The sequence below is a fragment of the Squalius cephalus genome (genome assembly GCF_949319135.1).
Source record: "Squalius cephalus genome assembly, chromosome: 15".
NCBI classification, from domain to species: domain Eukaryota; kingdom Metazoa; phylum Chordata; class Actinopteri; order Cypriniformes; family Leuciscidae; genus Squalius; species Squalius cephalus.
The window spans coordinates 20,745,916-20,753,478 of NC_137136.1; the positions used below are offsets into that span (position 1 = coordinate 20,745,916).

The following is a 7,563-nucleotide window of genomic DNA, read 5'->3' on the forward strand; positions in this document are numbered from 1 at the left end:
CCTCTCCTTGTCCCAAACATGGTAATACATTCTATAGGTATTTTGAGAAATAGTTTTGTACCATGTGACATTACTGAAATAGAATTCTCTGCTGTAACAACACATCTCTCAGGTTCCAAAGTTACCCAAAGTCATACACAGACAGAAAGGAAATAATAGTGTACAATGTGTAGTTAAATTACTTATTTTCTAAATAATAAAATCTTCAACACTGACAACCGAACCGTTCAGGTAAGTGAAGCTATTTTGTGCACGACCCTATTTTTTTTTTTACAGTCTTTATATTGTGTACGACCTAACATTAGATGTAATACATACAGCAGATATGCAACCACATGGGTTCTCTTTTGCACTCATGCCGAAACAGATCAAGCCTGCGATGTGTACAGCTCTCTTATTTTTTTTTGTATTTTTATTTAAGCTTAACCTCGATTAAAAATCGACCGTGGCGGGTACGAAGTTTATTTTATGTAATGGCAATCTTTAAAGGGGTCATGAACTGGATTGTTTTATTATTTTATAATGTTGCCTGGGGTGCCCTTATAATGTTAGTATGATTTTTACATAAAAAATTGTCATAATTTATAAATAAAAGCCATTTTTCCAAGCCTGATTTCTGCCTCAGATTTGAACGCTCCGTTTTAGGGGGCGTGTCTGCTGTGAGACTGCAGTGCAAACGCCCACTGCTGTGATTGGCTGACATGCTTGCAATGAAATAGCTAGTATTACAGGAACTCTCTCGAAAACTTTTTCTACGTTTTACTATTACAGCTATCGAGATTAACAAATCGTGAAAAGTATCGTTTAAAGCATTATATTTAAATCTATTCCATCACATGAAAGGTTGCAGCATGATGAGCACTGAGCAGATGACAGACAGTCTGTTGATCGCGTGAATAAAGATCTTATCATTGCAACGCAATTTTTGCACTCTCACAAATGCTTACTCCAAATCACAATGCAAACACGATGTGAGTACACAGTAAGAGCTTCGTTGTGTAGTGTAACAGTGTCATTATTTCATCACGAGTTTGGTGAGTGTCCAGATAAGCTCTCGCGGCTCGCGCTGTGCTGTTTGATTGACAGCTTGGGCGAAAGGGATCGTTCTTTGATCGCTTTCTGTATATAATTTAATAACAGTTTAAAAAAAGATTATTTTCATAATACTACGAGAAATTATGTGAAGTTGATCGTTTAGTCACTGATGCATAAACAGTATTGAACGATTTTAAGAGAATCTGAACTTGAATAATTACACCGAAATCACTGATCGCAGATCAGGCATTAGAATACACATGGTTACTTACATGTTGCTGGCAGATCCGTGTCGGGGAATTGTGATTGATTTAATAAAGTTTAACCATGCTGGAATCCGAAGGAAGCTTAATGCAGACTTTCTTCTTCCACAAACAGGCGCTGCACAATATTTAGTAAACAGCATGTTTATTGCTTGGAAGTAGCTCGATCCGGTAGCAATCATCATGTCGTCCTATGTTATTTAGCATGTTTGGGCGAATCGGTGGGCGGGGCTAAACAGGCCGTGTTGAAGTAGGCGTTGATCTTCTTTTGTGGAGGCGGTGTTTTATCCTCTTTGACGTCATTGTTCCCCACTTTGAAAAACGAGTCGTTTGCTGAGCCTGATGTCTATAAAAGCTTTTATTGGACTAACAAGGTAGTTTTCAGTTCTGAAACTTACAGGATATTATTATAGTATGATGATCTCTTATATGTCAAAAGCTCAAGGAAACTTTGATTTCTCAGTTCATCACCCCTTTAAGAAAATAGAAGAACATCTCTTTTTTTAAATACCTGAATTCAAACTCGGATGTCACCTTGTTCTTTAATTGAAGTGAACTTTTGCTATATGGCTGATTCACTGCCCTGAACTTGAGAACGCGAGTAGACTGACGCGACCGTGGTGCGATTGACCGGCCTACGGGTCATTCAATAGTGCCACATTAAGCAATCATTTCCTGTATAAAATGTAACCGAAGCAACCTTATTTTAATTTGTTACCTAAATTTATTTACAGTTGGTGGATGAATATTTGTATTTATTAATTTAGTATTTTGTCTTTTAGCTGCTGTGAGGAAAAAATTGTGCCACTGATCAGGAGATAGAAGCAACAATACAAAGATGGCTTCAGCTTGCTCCTGATAGAGATGGAGTAAGACAGCAACATAGTATCAGCCCAGATCTGGCCCAGATCTGGTTCATGTGGATTTCACACGGTCCAGATGTGGGCCGGATCTGGGCCGACACTATGTTGCTTTCTGGCGAGAGTGCTTGAGGAGAAAAGAGGGGCTGCAGAGCTGTACTTCACTTCCTGAGGACAGTCCTAAATAGCATCACTTTCTCCCTCACACATACAAACATTCTTTGTAATTTTGTTAATTTGCTCTATGTTTATTGTGAGTAAAATTACATTATATGTTTAAATTTCAGTGCTAGATTCATTGATAGATTCATTTAGTTAGAATTGAAAAAATGGTGTACATAGTTGGCTGTTCAGGCAACTAAAATAGCCTAGTGTTCACAAATTCAAGCCATTTTTTTTTTTGGCTTGTGCATTACTACAATAAGTAAACTACTGTTTAAGACAGACCAGAACATTTTGAAATCAAATGCACTTTGAGGTGGTAATAAGATGTTAAGCTTTGAATGTACTGAAAAAAAAAAAATAGAAAATAATAATAATTTATTATTATTGGCTTGTGCCTATTGTTAAATAAACTATTTTTCAGAATTGAATTTTCTTGTGCCTTATTTGTTTACATGGTTTGGGTAAGATTAGGCTGGGTTATGGCTCAGTTTTGGGTTTTCTGGTTAAAGGGTGGTGTCGATATGGTTACCCACATAGCACATTTTTTCTGGCCCAGCTCTGGGCCACACAATCACTTTTCCCTCGGCCCAAGTACCGCAAAGAATGACGGCCCTGAAGTGGCCCAGAACTGGATTAGAGACAAGGGTCACACATGGGCCATAACTGGCCCGAATCTCAGCCAGTTAGTCACCCTGAACTGGGCCAAAACAGGTTTTATTATTGGTACCAATTCTCAGCCATACGGTACCAATAATAAAACCTGTTTTGGCCCAGTTCAGGGCCAGTTAAGGGTGACTAACTGGCTGAGATTCGGGCCAGTTATGGCCCATGTGTGACCCTTGTCTCTAATCCAGTTCTGGGCCACTTCAGGGCCGTCATTCTTTGCGGTACTTGGGCCGAGGGAAAAGTGATTGTGTGGCCCGGAGCTGGGCCAGAAAAAGTTTGCTATGTGGGTGGGCCGGCCGTAACGGTACGCGTCAGGGAGGATGGATGGGAGGAAGAGGCCAGGAGGTATGGAAGCTTTGTTTCCGCCACAGAATAAAACATTTTAAAAGATAATTGCGACTTTTTATCTCACAATTGCGAGTTTACATGAGAAAAAAAAAATCAGAATTGCGAGATATAGCCTAAAGTCACAATTGCGTGAAATAAAGTCGCAATTGCGTGATATAAAGTCAGTATTGCCTTAAATAAAGTCGCAATTGCATGTTATAAAGTCAGAATTGTGAGATATAAAGTCAGAATTGCCTGAAATAAAGTCGCAATTGCGTGTTATAAAGAATTGTGAGATATAGAGTCAGAATTGCGTGATATAAAGTCGCAATTGTGTGTTATAAAGTCAGAATTGCGAGATATAAAGTCAGAATTGTGTGAAATAAAGTTGCGATTGCTTATTATAAAGTCAGAATTGCAATATATAAAGTCAGAACTGCGTGAAATAAAGTCGCAATTGCTTATAAAGTCAGAACGGCAAGATAAAGAGTCAGAATTGTGTGATATAAAGTCATAAAACGTGTTATAAAGTCAGAATTGCGAAATATGAAGTCAGAACTGCAAGATATGGAGTCAGAATTGTGAGATATAAAGTCAGAATTGCGTGATATAAAGTCGCAATTGCGTGTTATAAAGTCAGAATTGTGAGATATAAAGTCAGAATTGTGTGAAATAAAGTTGCGATTGCTTATTATAAAGTCAGAATTGCAATATATAAAGTCAGAACTGCGTGAAATAAAGTCGCAATTGCTTATAAAGTCAGAACGGCAAGATAAAGAGTCAGAATTGTGTGATATAAAGTCATAAAACGTGTTATAAAGTCAGAATTGCGAAATATGAAGTCAGAACTGCAAGATATGGAGTCAGAATTGTGAGATATAAAGTCAGAATTGCGTGATATAAAGTCGCAATTGCGTGTTATAAAGTCAGAATTGCGAAATATGAAGTCAGAATTGTGTGAAAAAGTTGCAATTGCTTCTTATAAAGTCTAAGTGAATTATTATTTAACCTTTACATCATTTGTTAACCCATGGTATTAATACAAACTACACAATAGTAAGAGCCGAACTGTTGCTTCATTTATCCAATTAAAAAAAAGTGCTAATTTGGAATTCCACCATGGAAAAAGTGGGCCGGTCTTGGGCCTGAAACTCCCGGGTTGAAAAGTGGCCCCACTCCGGCCCTGGTCACTGATATACAAATTCAGTGTTTCTTTACTGAAAAGACTCAAACCCAACTGGCTTCAGATATTTTTTGAGCTTGGAAATGAATATGAGAGATATCACAGAGGTAAATCAACTAAATTAATTTCTTGGTTGCAAAGAATGAGCCACATAGACAGGATAGCGATTGAAATGTCAAAAGGGCAGGGGAAATTTCTTTCGAAAGAAAAACCAAACTTTCTGCCTAGAAAACAATACCTCTTTTAAAAATGCAGCCGGAAAAAAATATACTATGGAAGTCAATGGGACCCAAAAACTGTCTGGTTACTGACATTCTTCTAAATATCTTCCTTTCTGTTCAGCAGAAGAAAGAAATTCATACAGGTTTGAAACAACATGAGGGTGATGATGACAGAATTTTCATTTTAAAAGTGAACTTCTCCTTTAAGCAAAGGCAGGAGTGAGAGTGGGAGCAGAGGAAGGGAGGGAGTCTTAGATAAATACAAGTTAATGGGTCATAATGTTGTCTAATAACACACATCACTTTCCTTCGGGACACAAAGGGGCGATAAAAACAACAGTTCACCGTCTCTGTGGTGGGTACAGGCTGGTCTGCAAGTAGTGATACACTATGTGAATGGTCGTAGAGCACTGCACTCGCTCACTGAACTCACTGAACTCACTGAACTCACACTGTTCTTGCCTGAGAGAAAACATGTCCTTGGAGAACATTTTTTTACACTGGTGAAATTTAGGAAAAAGATTGGATTAACAATATTTTATATTATATAACATGATTTTTTTTTTCTTCAAATTTAAAATACAAATATATTGGTGTGACTCTTTACATGCAAGAAAAAGGTGAGAAAATGATACATTTGACTAAATACATATTTATGCATTTGATATGTTTGTATTCAATCAACACATATCTATTTATAACATTTTAATTTTAAGGTACAGTTTGGTGTCAGTACGTTTTTTTAATAATGTTTTTGAAAGAAGTCTCTTATACTCAACAAGGCTACATTTATTTGAAAGAAAATACAGTAAAAACTGTTTTAAATTAGTGTTTTCTATTTGAATATATTTTAAAATGTAATTTATTCCTGTGATGGCAAAGCTTAATTTTCAGCATCATTACTCCAGTCTTTGGTGTCACATATGATCCTTCAGAAATCATTCGAATTTGATGATTTGCTGCTCAAGAAACATTTTCAATTATTATCAAGTTTCGCTGCTTCATATTTTTGTGAAAATCATGATACATTTTTTCATGATTCTTTGATGAATAGAAAGTTCAGAAGAGCTACATTTATTTTAAACAGAAAACTTTTGTAACATTATAAATGCCATTACTGTCACTTTTGATCAATTTAATGCTCCCTTGCTGAAGGTCCTTGGATGTTGCCATCATCCAAGGACCTTCATTACTTTTGTGCTCCACAAAAGTAATTTCTTTCCAAAGTTCTGTTGATGTGTGATTTTTATAAACTCCTTAAATATTGATGATTTTATCACAATAAATATTTTAGGAAGCAGTTGTCCACACAGACTGTGCTTCTTCTGTGGTTGTCCTTATCTTTCCTCATAGGGTTGTGTCAGTCATTTCTATACTCCCTATAAATGATACAAAAGAACAATATACATCAGCAAAATCAGGGCCGTTTCTAGCCTTTTTGGCACCCTAGGCAAGATTCCTATTGAGGTGGTAATTTGCACATATGAATGGGTCATAGAACTTCAAAATGAGTTTTAAATTCATGATTTAATAATGAGATTTTCATTCAAGTAATTTCTTATTCTAGATGTTTATGTTTTGTTAGAAATGAAGAATTCCAACACGAAAAGTGCCTTTAGCCTTCGTCTTTATTCGGGCATATGAATGAACAATTAACCAGCTGGGGAGACAATGCTCAAACTCACAAAACTCTATGTCTGGAATATATAGTGTAAGACTAAGGGGAGTTTGACCATCCTAACCAATGATACCATACATGACATCATATACATTGTATAACAAATCTATAAATGGTCAATATCCGGTAAAGTTTCCTTCTGAGCCTTGTGGTCCGAAGGCTTCCACACAATGCATAGTATAGAATAGCATAGAGGGCTCTCTCTACAGCCAAACACTCGAGTCCACTTAATAGATAACAGATGTGAATTACATACTTACAAAGGAATCTTGAACATACAGAACTGTTCTCTGGACATGGCTGAGAGGGAGAAAACTATGACTTCTAACATGTTTGTAAATGCTGTGTGACTGTGACGCGTTATAATGTGCGTGCGCGTGAACACTCGAGTCGTATGTTCATGTTCATATTTTACTTAATATTTCCAAAATTATTCATAAATACCTACTCTCAGATAAATGAGGCCCACGATTAATCGGATGCAAATAGAAATATAAAAACAGTCGTAACTGAAAGAAAACAAGTTGACAAAAAGATTGAATCCAGTATTGGCTGATAATATAGCATAACAAGTGATTTATAAGCTATTTTTTGTAGGCCAGTTATTTTTGACCGGGAACACCACAAGTGTTATAGGGTTTTAAACACAACACAATGAAAAAGTAAACCTAAAAACATACATTTTGTTATCCTAATTAAGAAATCATTGTCTGTTCTTTCTCTTTTCTGCATTTCACTTCTGCTGTAGCTTCTTTCCTTTTAATAAACCTGTCATTGTATAATAATATTGATGCCTCTGTGACAAATGGTTTGTTGTGTTCCTAGATCCGTCCATGCTGATGCCCTGCACCGTAGCAGAGTTGAGCTGATCATCATCTCTAAGGCGCTATCACCCAGATGACTAGTAAGTAAAACCAAGCCAAAGACAAATTTCCACTTGTGGACAATAAAGGAACTAAAATAAAACTTCAAACATACACTAATGTTGTTGGTAAAAATAAAATAAAAAAATGTTTTGAATGAAGTCTCTTATGCTCACCAAAACTGCATTTATTTAATTAATAATATAGTAAAAACAATAATATTGTGAAATAATATTAAAACATTTAAAACAAACTGTTTTCTATGGAGAAGCATCACATTATCCTTCAGAAATCATTCTAAT

At 36.2% G+C, this 7,563-nt stretch overlaps 1 long non-coding RNA gene across 1 annotated transcript; it reads right to left on the minus strand.

The window, feature by feature from the left end:
* Positions 1-394: 394 nt before the first annotated feature.
* Positions 395-2,067, minus strand: LOC307172426. Its single transcript, XR_013823707.1, has 2 exons — positions 1,792-2,067; positions 395-499 (listed from the first exon to the last, which is right to left on the minus strand). It is a non-coding gene; the product is annotated as an uncharacterized lncRNA (long non-coding RNA).
* Between the last annotated feature and the right edge of the window lie 5,496 nt (positions 2,068-7,563).